Source organism: Lutra lutra, chromosome 1 (genome assembly GCF_902655055.1).
Source record: "Lutra lutra chromosome 1, mLutLut1.2, whole genome shotgun sequence".
NCBI classification, from domain to species: Eukaryota; Metazoa; Chordata; class Mammalia; order Carnivora; family Mustelidae; genus Lutra; species Lutra lutra.
The window spans coordinates 24,989,784-25,008,697 of record NC_062278.1 but is presented as its reverse complement, the minus strand read 5'-3'; positions in this window follow the sequence as shown (position 1 = coordinate 25,008,697).

Sequence of the window (18,914 nt, the reverse complement as noted above, 5' to 3'; positions counted from 1 at the left end):
TCTCTGTAATAGCAAACTTTGCTATAGGAGTGAAATTCAGCACTAATTAGTTTCACAACTGCAGGCAGAGAATTTTCCTCAAAGAATCCATTTCCAATAGAGGGAAATATGTTTTGTACCTGGCAGGATATTGACAGAAATAAAATATTTAATGGCCATCTACTGTAAGACATTGAATGAACTGTAACTTTTTAAAGTATAAAATTTCAAGTAAATATTTCTTTTACCTATAAAATATAAAAATTATAGCAGTATAAAATATATAAATAAAAAATTGTATTTCTTCTTGTAGAGTCTTGTCATGTCATTTAAAATAATTGTAGATTTTCTTCCCAATATGTTTGTGAATATTGCCTATTAAATGCAAAAACTATTAAAAATTAAAGACAACTATCATATGTCAATTAAGTTTTATCAACCCAAAGGTGATTCTGTATCTTTTCCCCAAAATTTCTCTTTAATAATGTTTGGGCCTCCTTGCTAAAATGGATATTTTCTTGTACACACGCAACATATCATAATTAACATATCATAATTATCCCTCGTAAAATGTAGTATGCAAAGTTAAATTTTTTTCCAGGATTTTATACATGGGGACCTTTGATTTGGACAATAAAAATTTATTAAAAAACTTCTCATTCAATACCACATTTTGGTTCTGTGAAGGTATTTTGAGATTTTTTTTATTTTAGTATGAATAAGATACAGGGAAAGAGGAAATATTTTCATGTGCTATCTTTTCCATGTTGTATTTAGTGTGTCCATCTCACAGGTGGTTTCACACTTAAACCCTTGGATATTACATACCTTCATATCTATTACACCAGAAGTACTTTATTATCAGTGTGAACTCTAAACAAATATTTAAACATCATTTGTCTGAAAGCAGTTCTATATTACCTCTTATTTACTAATGTTGTCTAATTAGGAAAGATATATTCATGATAAATACAAATAAGAAATAGTACAGAAAATATGTAACACTAAAGAATTTTTATAAAGATTTTGGATTCAGTTTTATGAAGTAGTTACATAGATAAGACAATCTTATATATAAGATTATATTCATGTTACTTTATCTTATTTTGAATCAAAAATAGCTTTCCTTAGTAATAAAGTTAAAATTGCTTTCCAACAGTTTATGATGACTATTTGGTAATTTTCACCTGTGGTTGAGCATTTTATTTCTTTCAAAATTTTACACAATAAACAATGCTATAATGAATATATCAGTATATTAATCTGTGTTCACATTCTTTCTTTTGGTTCACATTTCTTTGAGTTTGGTAGGATTAGTTTCTCCAGAGGGTAATGTCTGAATTAATTTGTTTAAATAATTTGAAAGATCTTGTGTCTTGCCAAATCACTTCCCAGAAAATTATAACAATTTACTTTCATAGTAATTTGTGAGAATTTATAGTATTTTTATTAGAATTGGATATTTTTATTAAAAATACAAAATCCATGCTAAGAATTTTATCTGACATAAGGATGTTACAACTAATGTGAAATGACAGTATGTTACATCTATATTATATTATATATTTATCTATATCAAACCCATTATTTTAGATTCCATAGCCACAAATTGTGGATTTGCCTACTTGTTAAAATGTATTTGTAATTTCCAATCAATACATCCTGGTGGTTTTCCTGGTTATTCAGGAAAATTTGATTTTCCCAATGTGCATGTGCCCAGTCGAGGTCTCACAGGGTGACACTGTCTTCTTCTTTTTTTTTTTTAATTTTTTTATTTAATTCAATTAGCCATGATCTAGTACATCATTAGTTTCAGATGTAGGATTCAATAAGTTATCAGTTGCATATAACACCCATTATGCATCGCATTACATGCCCTCATTAATGCCCATCACCCAATTACCCCATCCCCCCACCCACTTCCCCTCCCAGAACCCTCAATTTGTTTCCTATAGTTAACAGCCTCTCATGGTTTTTATCCCTCTCTGATGACTTCCCATTCAATATTACCTCCCTTCTCCTATGATTCTCTGCACTGTTTCTTATATTTCACATATCAATGACATGCTGTCAAGTGTCACTTCTCATTTCAGCTTTCATGATGTAAACCAGAGTCTTTTTTGCAGTCTATTTACTACCACATTTTTCACATTTTGTGCTTTTTGTTGGTGATTTTGCTATTTAAAATGGCCCCAGCATGGTGTGGTAGTGTTGTCCACTCCACTTAAACACAAGAAGGCTGTGATGTGCCTTACAGAGAAAATGCCTGTGTTAGAACAATTTAGTTCAGGCAGGAGTTGTAGTGCTGTTGGCTAGGAGTTCAATGTTAATGAATCAGCAACATATTTTAAATAATGTGTTTAAAAAGAAACACACGGGGTGCCTGGGTGGCTCAGTTGGTTAAGCAGCTGCCTTTGGCTCAGGTCATTCATCAGGGTTTTAGGATTGAGCACCATGTCGGGTTTCCTGCTCAGCAGGGAGTCTGCTTCTCCCTCTGTCTGTGTGCTCTTTGTCTCTCAAATAAATAAATAATTAAAAAAAGAGAGAGAGAGAGAGAGAGAAAAGAAACTCACATAAAACAAGATTATGTTTTGTCCAGCTCATAGATATTGTGACCAAAAATCATGACAGCCTAACCCTATATTTTCTCTCGCAGCAATCGTCCAACTTTTACAAATTCAGTGTTCATGGGGGACTTTATAGAACACAAAACAATTACAAATAATGAGAATTGACTACATCTATCTATTCATATAGAAACCCAGTTTTCAAAAGTAAAGGAGTACTACTCAGAGACTTACAAGGAAGAGAAATCTGAAAACCAGAATGGTAAGCAGATAATGAAGCTTTACCTACCATGGATTTATTAGAAATGAAGAGTGTGTGGTTTAGCAGCTGTTATGGTAACAGGTGAGACCTTGGGCTCTATGTGACACCGGGATATAAATAAGACTCCTGGGTAAAAGTAGAACTCTATTTTAGACAGAAAAGAGTGGTTAGAATAATTTATATACTAGCAAGTATAGAGGATAGAGAAATGTGTCTCTTGCAAACTTGTTTTAAAATTACATACTACTATTATTACTATAGCTGTCTTAGACTGGACTACTACAATAAAAATACTATGGACTGGGTGGATTTGATAAACATTTACTTCATTCTGTTCTTGAGTCTGGGAAATCTAAGATCAAGGTACTGGCAAGTATGGTGTCTGATGAGAGACCTCTTCCTGCTTTGCTGTGTCCTTATATGACTACAAAAGCAAGGGAGATCTCTGTGCTCTTTCATAAGGGAACTAATTCCATTCATGAGGGCTTCATGACCTAATCACCTCACTTCCAAATACTATCACATGGGAGATCAAATGTTAGTATAAATTTTAGGGGAGACCAACCTTCAATCGATAGCAGGCTTATAGCAATTCATTAATTTGGAAATACCATAAATTAGGGTTGAATTTCAAATTCTCTTTGCCTTTACTGATGGTATAACTCAAGCCTAGACATTTATGTTGATATGTCCCCAATAAGGTAACTCTCCTGGAGTTTCTGGTAGTGTCAAGACAAAACCACTTTGGTGAGAGACACCCACAATAAAGGCTTTAAAACATTTCTATAAGCAAAGCCACATAAACATAAACTTTAATTTTCAATGTATTAAGAAGAACTTATAGCAACAATTCACTATGAACAATAATAAACATAATTAGTGGAATTATATTCAGGATGACTTTTATAACAAACGATTTATGTGTAGATTTATAAATAAGTATTAAAGGAGAAATTTAAAGTATGACCAGGGACAACCACAATTTAAAAATAAAAAGTAAAATCCTTAAAAAGTATGGGATGGAAGTTGAAAATGCAGTGATCAGAATAACATTCAGTAGATGAGTTCAATAGAAATTATGTACAATGAAAGAATTATTATTCAACTGTAAAATAGATGTGAAGAAATTCTCTGGAGAAAAAGAAATGGAAAATATAAAACAGAAGTTGAGAAACATGGAAGTTAGAAACATATTTTCTATCATGTATCTGTAAGAATTCTAAAATAGGAAAGAAAACATATATAAAACATGCTTAAAAGGTAATATTTCAAATGAAAATTATTTTGAATATTTCAGAATTTGTAAAAGGCATGGATTTTCAGATGTGTAAGCACAGCAAGTCCAAACATGATTAAAACAAAACAGTTACAAACCTCTTCATACCAAAACTACATCCCTATACTTATTAATAATATGGTAGAACACAAAGAAAAAGATTCTTAAAAGCCACAAGAAATAAAATACATTACAATTAAGAGGCAATAAATATACTGAAAGATAGAGCTCATGAGTATGAGTACGAGTCAGAAGATTATGAAACAAAAAATATATAGGAGTACAGCAAGTTTTACTATAATGATGTAAATAAAGGGCAAACAAGTCAAACAAAAATTGATGGAACCTAATTAGTATCAAACACAATAGAAATTACTGCACAAGAACAATTTATCAGGAACACATAGTTATTCAAAGTAAATTTTGAATCTAATTATAGGATTTGAAAAGATATTTTTAAAATATGAATGTAAAACATTAACAGAAAAATTGACAAAATCACTACATCTTTGCAATATTTCAACGCACTTGCTCAGTCAGCTATGTATTAAGCAAACAGTATCAGTAAGAATACAGATTATTCAGGAAATCAAAATTAACAACTTAATCTAATGTATAAGGATAAAACTTTGTACTCCAGCAATTAAGCTTCTTAAATTATAATGAGTAGTTTACATAATCTGCAAGCAGGCAATAAAATTGGAGACAAGAGTTCAGCCTACCTGCTGTTATGATCCCTATATACAGTAGGTACTGAGCCTGAAATTCCAGTTGTAGCCTCTAAAAGTTGGAAGTTCCCCTACAAAGCTGTAGCAAGTACAAGAAATTAATTATGAATAGCATCTACTTCATGTTTCTTTCTTCCCAAATAAAATATTACCTGAGTGACTAGTTGGCAGAGCCTAACTACCTTCCTGTGCCTTTGCTAAAATTCCTTTTCAGAGGCAGGCTTCTACCTGAAGGCAATTCTTTCCGGATGTTTGGTGTTTCTACAGGGTTCTGGCATCCTGAGCAACAAAATTGGCATGCCATAATTGTAGAAAATGTCTCTCCTCCCACCCCACCCCTAGAACCATTTGCTCTTCAAATGTTACAGCTATTAAACCTGTAGCCATGTTCTCTTTTATGGTAAAACCATTTGATTCCATTCAAAAGGTATGAAACTTTCTCATCTCTCCTGGTGCCAAATGCTCACATTCTGGAATACAGACAACTTAACTCTTTCCCAAGAATAGATTTGTTTACTTCACAGAAAGAAATTTAACCTTTCTCTGTCTTTCTCCAGAGGGAAAGAGGGACAGGTGTTTCAACTCCTATGTAAACTCCAAGATTCATAATTTCAGAGTTGCTCTCCTTATGGTATTACCCTGTTGTGTATTCATGTATTACCATTCGGGTCTTATGATGTCACCCTGTGCAGTACTGGGTGTGAGAAAATGGCATTATCATGCTACTGTAAATGCTATTATTACTATGACTTATGAAGGCCAGATCTGATGCAGAATACACACATACACAGACACACACACACACACAATACACACACACACGCATACCTTCCAAGATGGGTAACATCTTGGACATTTTTCAGTTTCTGGCTGAAGAATTTCAGCTTCATAATGAGTGCATTTCTCAGATTATGGGAAGTTATTTAAATTTCGGCTTTTTGTGAAAACAGGTTTTATTGCTAGAAAGTATACTAGATTAAAAATCATTAGATTCAGTAACTATGTGATAAAATTCAACAACCATTTATAATAAAATCTCTTACCAAAGTAAGAATAAAGGATGACTTCTCAAATGGGTAAAATATTTACACCAAATCCTAGAACAATCTAATTCTTAATGTTGAAACACTAGAAGAATTCCCTTTAAAATAGGAACCTTCAGTGATATACCTTCAGTGATATGCTGTTGTCATTATTCAAAAGAAATAAAGATGTGAAGGTAGAAAAGAGGAAGCAAAACTGTCATTATTCATAGATAATTAGATTCTCTACTTATTCTTTACTCATAATTCAATATAAACTACACATAAAATGTTAAAATCAATGAGAGTTTATTAATTTTTCTCCATATAAAATCAATACCTAAAAGTCAATTACATTTTCATATACCAGAAGCAATTAGAAAATAAAAATTTTAAAGAGACCATTTGTAATATCAATTAAGACTACAATATATCCAATACATCTAATGAAAGTATATAAGACTACTCAGAAGAATACTATGATTGTTTATATATTTATTATAAAGACTATAGCAATTGAAATTAATATGTTCATGGTAAGGGGAAAATACTTAAATTACCCCAAATTAGTTTTTAAACTTATAAAATCTCACTTAACACTCACCCAGGTGAGACTTGCCAAGTTTATTATAAAACCCACAAGGGAAAACAAAAGTCTCATAATGGCCAAGAATATTTTATGTTCAAAAATTGGGGGGCAGGTGGCGCCGGGGTGGCTCAGTGGGTTAAAGCCTCTGCCTTTGGCTCAGGTCATGATCCCAGAGTCCTGGGATTGAGCCCCACATTGCGCTCTCTGCTCAGGGGGGAGCCTGCTTCCCCTCTCTCTCTGCCTGCCTCTCTGCGTACTTATGATCTCTGTCTTCAAATAAATAAAATTTAAAAAAAAATTGGGGTGGGAGAATTTATTTTATTGCAGATCTCGAGTAAGGCTGTTGTAATTAAAAAGTATAACATTAGTGCAAAATAAACAGTAAGGCTATTACAACAGAAAACATAGCCCAGAGACTTAAGCATAAAAAGTAGATATATGACACAGGTCATTTTGCAAAGTTAGTGAGAAAATTATAGACCATGCAGAGACAACTAGTCACTCGTTTGGGAAAATACAAAAAAAAAAAAAAAAAAGTGCATGCATTATGCACAAAAAAGCAATTTCAGTTAGTGTAAAGCTTCCATTTGTTGACTTGCCATTCCAATTGGAACACTTTTGAGAATGATATGGTGTGATCATTAGACAGGACTCTAAAACAAAAGGTGTAAGCCCTGTCTCACTTGGACAAATGGGGCCATAAATGCTCATTTAGTCTTGACTGTGAAAACTGTGACAAGCTTATGAATCTAAAAGTAAAACTTGATTGAAGTCTGTGTGTTTATTTCTTCACTGAATCCCTATAATCTAGATATTATTAGAGACATATTCAGAGATATGGCGGGTTTGGTTCCAGACAATCACAGTCAAGCAAGTATCAAGATAATGGGAGTAAATGAATTTCTTTGTTTCCCAGTATATATAAAGCTATATTTACTTGGTACTACCATTTATTAAGTATGCAATAGCCTTATGTCTAAAAACATGTACATATCTTGATTTTAAAAAATACTTTATTGCTAAACAACATCTAACCAACTTCTGAGCTTTCAGCAAGTCTTATCTTTTTGCTGGTGGGGGTTCTTGCCTCTTTGATGATGACTGTTGACAGCTCAGCATGGTGCTAAAGATTGGGTCACTGTGGCAACTGCTTAAAATAAGACAGTGAAGTTTGCCATATCCATTGACTCTTCCTTCACAAACTATTTCTCTATAGCATGCAATGTTGTTTGATAGCAGTTTACCCACAGAACTTCTTTCAAAATTGGAGTCATCCTCTCAAACCCTGCCACTGCTTTATCAGATCAGTTAATGTAATAATTCCAAATCCTTTGTTGTCATTTCAACAATCTTCATAACAACTTCACCGGGAGTAAATTACCTCTCAAGAAACCGGTTTCTTTGCTCATCCATAAATAGCAACTCTTCACCCGTTAAAGTTTTATCATGAGTTGCAGCAACTCAAATAGAATAATAACAAAGAAGGTTGAAATGTTGTAAGAATTACCAAAATGTGGAACAGACGCAAAGAGAACAAATGTTGTTTGGGAGATGGTGTCAATAGACTTGCACAATATAGAGTTGCCACACATCTTCAATTTGCGAAAAACACAATATTTGTGAAGCACAATAAAGTGAAGCATAATAAAATGAGGTATGCTTGCATATTATCTTTATTTAGTCAAATACCAAGGATGTGTTTCTATCTGAGCTATAAAAGGAAGTAAGAACACATAGATCCATAAACATTTTAGAGAAGAATAAAATTGATAGCCCTAAGATTTCTTTGGCCTTGATCTTCCTTACAAATTATGAGGTAAATGTTTCCACAAAGTATAAAAATGACTACTTCAACAGAATGGGAAAGATAAAGAATAGTCCCATAAAGGAGGTAATCATAAGTAAACTGAGAATGGGAAACAAAATTTTGAGCAAAACCAAAACGTGAGTTAGGCTCATTTACATATTTTTAAAGCAATGTCAATAATAATAATCAGTTGAGGGTGCCTGGGTGGCTTAGTGGGTTAATGTCTCTGCCTTCAGCTCGGTCATGATCTCGGGGTCCTGGGATCGAGTCCCGCATCGGGCTCTCTGGTCAGCAGGGAGACTGCTTCCCCCTCTCTCTGACTGCCTTTCTGCCTATTTGTGATCTCTCTCTCTCTCTCTCTGTGTCAGATAAATAAATAAAATTTTAAAAAATAATAATAATAATCAGTTGAGATAGTTTTTACACATGCCTGATAAAAGAACGCTGTAACTGTTTTTAGTTCATTTTGAAAATATATTGAAAATATGTTGAAGATAGCTGAAAAGGAAGTTGCTTAGCTTCTATTATGTCTTTATATCTAATCAAAAACTAATTGAAAATTAAAGGTAAATCTACCATTGTTAAATAAAATGACCATTCTCTAGATACTTCAATTTCTAGATAGCTTTCTAGATAAAATATCAATTCCTAAAACTTGTATGTTTTTATATGTGTATGGGAACAAATTCTTTATTTTTGATATGACAAATTGTTATTCTGATGTTAATTTAATATTTAGGCTAGATTGGTTCTTTCTAATTAAATAAATAACTATTTAGCAAGAGTCTAGTCTCTCTAGGTACTTTGTGTCCACAAAGTACATAAGGCTGACATAAGGCTGTAAACTAGATTGACAAAAACCCTCACCTTGGATAGAAAATATCCAGTTAGGAAAAATGGATTGTCTTTTTTGTGACTGATAAGATAAAGTTAGTGAAAAAATTTCAATCTAAAATAGAACCAGAGGATATAAAATGGAGAATCTCATGCATTTGTCCTTAGGAAGACAAAATTTAATGTTTAAGAGATTGATTTTCCATAAATGCCAGACTTACAGAAAACTGATACTGTTGGAATTTCCTTTTTAAAGAGTTTATCATTTATTTATTTATTTATTTATTTATTTAACAGAGAGAAAGTGTACAGGAGGAAGAGGGAGAGAGAATTTGAAGCAGACTCTGCACTGAGCACAGGGCCCCACATAAGGCTTGATCTCACAGTCAGGAGATGGTGACCTTAGCCAAAACCAAGAGTCCAAAGCTGAACTGACTAACCACCCAGGCATTCCTCGAGTTTTCTTGAATGATGTAAGATGATCAGACTTTGTTTCATTTCAACCTCGGGAAGCTTTTCAAAGCTACAAACAAATGGTCAAGATGACGCAAGGTGGATTTGCCCCATAAAGTGTATAGAATAGAGTTTTTTTGTGTGACTAGATTGTGTCTGCTCAGGAGATTTTCAAGGTTGGTCTCTATTTGTTTTTTTATTTAACTGACTCTTTTTAATCTCTCTTTTCTTCACATTCTCTGCCCATAAATATATCCTACCCCAAATGCTCACTGGACTCACCAGTAGATTATCCCAAATTGCAATTCTCCTGATTTTCCTAAGTAAACTCATCATTTCAAGTTTACCTCAAATGCAACCCCTCACTTAGGCCAACTAGTCCAAATTATTTACATATAAAACCAAACTTATGTTTTATGGTGAGTGCATAAGGTGCCTAAAAAGATGTTAACTAAGCTCTACTTCAGTTCTTTGGAGATAATACAATGATTAAATAGTTTACTTATTATTTTAATATACCATAAAATGACAAGTATGATGTTTCTGCTATTTATACATATATTAACTGATAATGTTATAATAAACTGAGGAAGGTATCTTCTTAAAAGCATGTGATCCAGATGGAGGCAGAATACCAAGAGACTTCTTGGGACCAATTAAAACCACTGGTAAATACTGTGCATATTTTATGCTAGCTGTTAGAGAATGTAAATGAAGAACTGATTATCATTTCAACTGAGAACATTACATAATGGCTCCATTGACTGTACTTACTTTCAGGATGTTCATGTTCAATTTAAGACATGCATTATCCTCACATAAAGTTCTTTGTGGCTTCAATCTTGGCATTGTAATGGACTTTCTCTTACAAATGATTAAATTGCTCATATTTTTCAGTGAACATTTAAGGTCACTAGAGTGCATTTGAGAAATATTCTAATTCAAATAGACCAGTGACTCACTTTTAAAAAGGAACAATTCATTCATTTATCGCTATCAACCTGGATCCAATGCACTGATATTTTAAAGCAGACCAGTCTTAATTATTAAAGAGTATATTTCGCATTAATCAACTATTCCTCAACATACCTTTAGAAACTAGTTATAATTAAGCCCAATTCTGATTAAGATCATGTGTACATCTTCCCTGTCTTATAGTGTAGAGTAACTGACTTAGTTATATATTTAAATCAGAAGAAATCAAACATATGAGAAAATAACCTGGAAAAAAATATATATATATATATATTTCAAATTCGTTTTTTTTTTTTAAGATTTTATTTATTTATTCGACAGACAGAGATCACAAGTAGGCAGAGAGGCAGGCAGAGAGAGAGGAAGGGAAGCAGGCTCCCTGCTGAGGATCCCAGGACCCTGAGATCATGACCTAACCCACTGAGCCACCCAGGCGCCCTCAAATTTGTTTTGACCTTATAAAGGATGTTGCCACTGCTGGAATTAGAAATGAAACTGAAGAAGCAGATATGAAAATACAAATTGTAACTGTTGACATTTTAAAATCTATTTGAAACACAATCACTTTTATCAATCTATTTTAATTATATGTATGCCACCTTCTGCATCCTCTTCCCTTGTTATACTGAAAATTCTGAAAATTTTATGTAAAGGGCACAGAAAATGCACATGACTCTGAGAATAAAGATAAAGGTTGACAGCAGACGAACTTTCTTGAGCTCTGTGGTGTCTATTGCAACTCTGTAGACACTGTAATGCAAGATCAGAAATGTTGATTTTTTTAATCTTTTTTTAAGACTGATTATTTATTTTAGAGAGAGAGAGAGAGAACGAACATGCATGCAAGCATGGGGAGGGGCAGAGGGAGAGAATCTTAAGCATTCCCCATTGAGTTTGGAGCCATACACAGGACTCTATCTCACAAACCTAAGATCCTGACCTCAGCCAAAACCAAGAGCCTGATGTTTAACCCACTGAGCCACACAGGTTCCAACAGAAATGTTCATTCTTAAAATGGGACTTCATGAAAATCCTTCTCAAGTATAAGAAAACAAAACCTACAGATGTAAAATGTGTACTGAAAAGACTACTTCAATAACACTGCATAAATAAATGAGATTTAAATGTGAGGGACCAATTTTTTGAATTCATATTTAATTTTATATCAAACTTCATGGAAATGTATATTTCTATTAGTTAGTATTGTTATGATTTCTTTAATATTATGAGGAAATTTTCCCTTTTAAAGAAGAGCAGGATGGTTCTGAAATTTTGAGGCAACTATCCTGGCCCCTGTAGCTATTCATAGCTGCTTTCCAGGGAGTAGGTCAATAAAAATAAAATACTCCCCAGTTGGAGTGTGTCAAAAAGTTGCCAAGAGCTGTATTCAGGATATGAAAATATGATACAATAAGAGTAAACAGAGGAAGTGAGATGGGAGAAAGGCTAGGAAAAATAGCATCATAGCCTTTGTTAGTGAACTTAAGACAAAACTCCAGAACATATTAGATATATCTGATGATTCCAATGCTGAAGGCATGTGCATAAGCAACAACAAAACCCAAAATAAGCACCAGGTACTCTCATCTGGTTTTTGGAATTACTCTTTTTGTTTTAGCTTCCCCCTCTTCTTCCTCCTTCTCTCTTTCTCTCCTTTTCCCTCTCCTCCTTCTTCTACCTTCATGTTAATGTCACATAAAATTGGTGCTGTTACTTGTTCCTTGAAATTAAGTTTAACCCATACATTTATAGTTTTCAATTTGGAGATAAAATTAAAAATAGAAAATAGGTGTTGGAATATTATCCTGTATGCCTGTTGCATTTCCAAGTGTCTAAAATAGTACCTTGTTCATAGCCACTGATCAATAAATATTTTCTGAGTGAATGAACTGTTCTGCCTTCTTCTACACTTGTCCTTCTAAAATCTGCCCAATAAGTTACAAAATTATTTCTGAAACATATCTTGAATCAGAATATACAATATTTTCTCCATAAATATTTGTCAAAATAAGTACTGAAAAATAACCATGTCACTTTTTCATTGAAATATCATAAATAACTTCTCATTGCTTCATGGCATGCAAGCCCATAAATGCCCTCAAAGGTCTTGTCCTAGTCCACCTGCCCAGTCTCATCACTTTGCTCATTGCTTGCATGATGGAGCCCACATAATCTTCCACTTGTCTCAAATCATCTGTTTGTGTTCTTTCCTCAGAGCTTGCAAATTTCACAGCTCTCAAGGTTCCCATCCCCCACTCAATGGTCTTCACTCATACATTAAGTCAGCTATTTCCTTGGTGCCATTCAAACTTTTCTTGTCATCTCTAATACAGAGAAAATATTACTGGCCATCCGAAGACTGACCTCTTCAAAGACACTATTTCTCATGAATTCATATTATTTAATTATCTGTTTATCTGTCTTCTCCATAGATGTTAACTTCAGATGTGTAGGTAACTTATCATTGAGACCCCAGCCTGGCCTCTAGGTGCTTAATAACATTTTGCTGATTTGCATAATTAATCCATCTTTGTTGTTGTGTAAGGGATTATTTAGCCAGAGCCATTCCATCTGGTTAAACAGCGATTTTGTTGTTTATACAGTAAAACAAACTGTCCCTGACCCCCTTCCCCCCAGGGGACTTCCTTAAAAACAAGTCCGGGAAACCAGTCCCAGGTAACAAAGCCCAAATACAAGGTTGGGTCAGGCCAGGTGGAGGTATCCAATCGGTCGGTGTGCATACTGTCTCCCTAGCTACCAAGGAGTAAGGGCCCCGCCCTTTGGGTGCCTTTTGGGCGCCAATTCTGACCAAGGTGATAGGCTAGTTCAAGTATCTACTATAGGATAAATTGTAATTCAATTAGTCACTTATGTGTGACCTAGCATGACTGTGCAGCTTTCTCTGTGTTACAATCTCATTGGCCACCTGTGTGTGACCAGGCCCAACCACATGACCTTTGCTCTATAAAAGCTAGTCTGTAAGGCAGAGAGAGGTCGCCGCTTTGCAAGAGATGGCCCTGGCTGGTCAGTTTGATTCTCGGTGCTTGGTGTGAAATAAGCTTTGCTTGACCTTCACTTTGTATCAGTCTCATTCCTTTGACCATGGACCCAACAGTTGTTAAAAGCAATACGTAGGTCTTCTCAAATCCAATCCTTTACCTTGCCACCTGAAGATCTTATACACCTGCCTTCTCAAGGAAGGCATACTTTCTAGTAGCTATTCTCTCTTGTACCTTATTGCCATCTTAGATCATTGTCTTCATTATACACACCTGCTCCAGAACTGCACTGTCCAACAAGGCAGACACTAGCCACTCAAAGCTATTTTACAGAAATAAAATTAAAAAGTACAGTTCCTCAGTCACACTAATGGTTTTATTGTTATTTAGAAGCCGCATGAAACTAAGCCCTGCTATACTGAACAGCTCAGTTCTAAAGCATGTTGTAGCTTATATATTTCCATCATTGCAGAAAGTTCTTTTGAACTTTCAGGTTAAGAATCTCTCCTGATTCTACAGTGTTTTACAGCTGACTCCCCAACTCTCCAACATTTTTCACAGAAAGGTTTCTCCAAAAAGTTGCCTACCTTTCTTTTACAATACCTTAGTTATCTCCCATTTGATCTTTTAATTACTATGAAAATGAAATACTTACAAAGATTTAAAAATAACACATTCTAAAGGACACTCATGTACCTACCTTCCAGATTTGGCATTTAAATGTGCGTTGTATCAGATATGATTTAAATCAGAATTACAAAGTTATATACATATCTTTGGAGGAAAATCACTATACTTAAATTAGTGTATGTATTATTCAGATTCATCAGATATGCCTATATACTAAACATTATACAAAAGGTGTTTTAAAATGCATAATTTTTCTATTTCCTGTTCTTTTTCTTTGTTGCTATTTTACTTTTTGCTGTTTTCTATTGAAATAATCAAGATTTTTGTTAATGTATTTCATTGGGAGCCATGAGGCCTGGTCAAGGGCATTGCCCCACTAGGTTAAGGTTTGAACTAATGCAGGGCTAACCCTGCAGAGGGCAGGATGGCCCCACAGGTGACTGCCAAGGGTGGAATCGCCCCCACAGATAAGCTTGGTCTGTTAGCCTCTTGCCTTTTCCTCTGATCCCCTATCTCTCTCAAAAAGCCCCTTGCTAATCTGCCGCAAACACTCTCAGGCTTGTGGACAGGAGCAACTCTGAGGAAATGAGTTATTCTGTACCTAGGACTATGGAGAACTTTAGATGTGTACTGCCGTAGACAGTTTCCTCCCTAAGTTGATGTTTGTCCAAGGCTTTCACAAACTGAGCCATTAAAATGCACCCTGCCTCCTACAAAGGAGTTCCTGCTTTTCTCCTATATACTTAGTTTCTTCAGATAGCTCCTCCTTTTCTATTAACCTATCTCTTGTTTTACTACAGTTCTTTACTATCTAGTTTACCCCTAAGCTCCTTGTTTTCCATTAACCTGTATCTTGTTTTCCTACAGTTCTTTATTATCTAGTTCATTCCTATAGCTCCTTGTTTTCCATTAACCTATATCTTGTTTTACTGCAGACCCCAAAGTAAGTTACCAAAAAGCACATATTTGTGCTATCTCCCATGGCTTTCTGAGGGACATGATTACTCAGGAAGCAGGACCCTGTCCCCCATCCCTGGCACCAGTCTGTACCATTATGTCTTAACTAAAATAATATGTGATGAACAAAGAGAAATTATCTGATGAGTGCTTATAACCCCCTACCCCAATTAAACCACCTATACAAGAAGCTTGATAATCAGAATAAAGATGGAGATGCCTGACTACTGACCAGAACTCATGGTGTGGCTCTCCCATCTCACCAACACCACCCCTCCTTCGGGGACACCTGGACCTGCCCAGGCTGGACCCAGGCAGTTCGCTAATTTGAATGGTAAACATTTATTTCTAATCTATGCATATAGATGCATCCATGCATATTAATGCATTTTATGTTTATAAAGCTACTCCTCCACAAGAAAAATAAGAGAACATGATAATTCTTAGCCTGTGTTGTTACCCCTCTCACATATTTTAACCTCAGTTTTTAGATCTTTTAATTCAAGATCATTTTCGACATGCTTGCAAACTAGGAATTATTTGCTTTCTAAGGATATTCTTAGTTCGATTTATCTACATGGTTACCAAGGTCTTTGCTCATTCCTGCTCCCTACTCCCATTTCTTCCTTTAAGATAGTCCCGTTTTCCTGTAGTTGATCTCAAGGCAGTTCTTTTTCCAAGGATACTTAGTGGTAAATTCTTGATTGTAATTGGTCTGAACTATTTTTGAGTCTATTGTTGTTAAGATTATTCTCTTTGAATTTACCAACATGGCTTTAACCTTCCTCTTTGTTTACCAAACTTTCAAGAAGTTTCTTCCACATTTTAGACTCTTAACCTCTTTTTTTCCTTTAGAGTACTTATTTACAAAAACTTGGAACTAAAAAAAAAAAAAAAAAAAAAAACTTGGAACTATAAATTTTTTCTCTCTTTGAGATATAAATCTTCCCCTAGCCTCTTGCCAGTTTTTTCTTCTTTAAAATATTTTATTGAGATAAAATTGACATATAATGGTGTAAAGGTTTAAGACATAAAATGCATTGACTTGATTGCAATATGATTACTACTGTAGCATTAGCTAATAACTCTATCATGCCGTATAATTATCACTACTTTCTTGTGCTGAGGACATTTAAGATCTAGTCTTTTAGCATCTTTGAAATTTAAATATAGTGTTGTTGACTATAATCACTTTGTTGTTCATCAAATCTCCAGAACTTAGTCATCTCCTACTAACCTCTTGCTAATTTGACAACTAAGGAATGTCTTTCTCTAGGACCTGGGAACCAGCCTTTTCAAACTTAATCATCCAAAAGATAATGCCTCTATCTTTCAGTTCTTCTAATGCTTCTATCTCCTAGTCCAGGGGCTAGAGTCTAACTTCAATAAACTACAATTAGGGGGCGCCTGGGTGGCTCAGTGGGTTAAGCCGCTGCCTTCGGCTCAGGTCATGATCTCAGGGTCCTGGGATCGAGTCCCGCATCGGGCTCTCTGCTCAGCAAGGAGCCTGCTTCCCTCTCTCTCTCTCTCTCTCTGCCTGCCTCTCCATCTACTTGTGATCTCTCTCTGTCAGATAAATAAATAAAATCTTTAAAAAAATAAAAATAAAAAAATAAACTACAATTAGTAAACACAGATAGCCTAATCACATTAACCAATTTCACCTCTAAATTCACCACCACCTCGCTTCCATGTTTAAAAACGCTTCTGCCTTCTCTTTCAACAGAGTTTGATCTCTCTCACATATTGCAATTGTCCGAATCTCTATTGCAACAGTCTTGAATATAGTCACCTTTGTCAATTCAACTTATCCAATGCCATTTTTCCTTGACAGAATTTGTTACACTACAGTTTCCCATGCTTATACTTAATTTTATGAAGACTGTTTTTCCAACACGAGAAGTTATGTTTTTTATTAATTCTGGAAAACTATCAGCAATATTTCTCTCAACTATTGTCCTTGTCCCACTCTTTCCATTTTTTCTTCTTTTCCTTCCCATTAGCACGTATTGTCCTTTCCAGCCCAGATTTTAGATAGCTTTACTTATCTTTCAAACATAGTTATGATTTAACATATCATTAATTCAATATCTTTATCAGACATCAAAATAAATTTAATTTTAAGTGAATTCACACAATTGTGCATTATATTGGCTTTCTTTTTATTTCATTTATTCATTTCTCCATTAATTCATTCATTTTTTATTTGTGTCTGTGTGTGTGTGTGTGTGTTAGATTTTTTTTTTCATATCTAAGCTAGATGATAGAACTAAATTCTTACTTAAAAGGTTGTACAGTGGGGCACCTGGGTGGCTCAGTGGGTTAATGCCTCTCCTTTGGCTCAGGTCATGATCTCAGGGTCCTGAGATCGAGCCCCACATCGGGCTCTCTGCTCAGCAGGGAGCCTACTTCCCCCCTCTCTCTCTGCCTGCCTCTGCCTACTTGTGATTTCTGTCTGTCAAATAAATAAAAATAAATCTTTAAAAAAAAAGGTTGTACAGTAAAGTCACCATTTCTTGATCTTCATGGAATTTAATAGCACTTTTTTTTCTTCAACTACCTTTCAAGGTTAGAAAGTCTGTCTTCAGTTGATAATATAGGTGAAGGCCCTTTGTCTCTTTGCATCCATTTTTGGTCTCCTTTTCCCACTGCTTGCTTTAGGAAGTATGCTCTGACACAAAAATTCTTTTATCTTTCTGTAATCCTCACCAATGTGTACTTCTATTCTGTGTCTGGACACAGAGAAATTTATGGTGTTTTAGAGCTGAAGAGGAACAGAACATGCTACCCCAGAATGTGTCACTTGGGCAGGTGGATTATTTTGAGCTGAAGACAACCATGGATCAGTGAACTTGGAAAGAACTTTATACCTCTTCTTAGCTGCTTAAAGGAATTGAGATAGAGGGCCTATATAAGAAAGAGAACTATTACTACTAAAGATAACTTTATATATACCAAAGACTCATCTGCATGGCATGGCATTTGTTTACCAAACATTTGCTCTTTTGGATTTCCTGTGAACTGCCTTCCTCCTCTTTAAAGCCCCAGAGCCCTGCTCCCTTTTCCTTAGCTTAAGATAATATATGAAACACCCTCACCTGATTGCCAGGGAGATTCATGTTTTTATGGGGATCCTGTATGTACAAAAATGTGTTTTTCTTGGGCGCCTGGGTGGCTCAGTGGGTTAAGCCGCTGCCTTCGGCTCAGGTCATGATCTCAGGGTCCTGGGATCGAGTCCCGCATCGGGCTCTCTGCTCAGCAGGGAGCCTGCTTCCCTCTCTCTCTCTCTCTGCCTGCCTCTCCATCTACTTGTGATCTCTCTCTGTCAAATAAATAAATAAAATCTTAAAAAAAAAAATGTGTTTTTCTCAGGTAATCTGTCTTAGGTCAACTTAATTACTGACCAGCTAAAGAAAGGAAAATTGGAGAGATTTCCATCCCTACAGGGTTCATCAACATGTATTTATTTGTTTTCTCTCTTCCTATTTATCTAACAGTGCTGTTTGGTGAGAAAAATGCATCAAAATGTGAATTCTCTCTACCATAGTAACAGGGAGCCCATGAACTGAATTTATAATTTATACTTCTATGTTGGCTGAAGATTTATATGGCCATGCTTTCAGTGAGTCTGAACTCTAAATTGACTGCCAACTGCCTTCTTGGTAACTCATCTGAAGGTTTAATGGGCATCTTCAAGTTACAGATATCCAAATCAGAACTTCTAAGGGGCACCTGTGTGGCTCAGTAGGTTAAGCCGCTGCCTTCGGCTCAGGTCATGATCCCAGGTCCTGGGTTCAAGCCCCACATTGGGCTTTCTGCTCAGCAGGGAGCCTGCT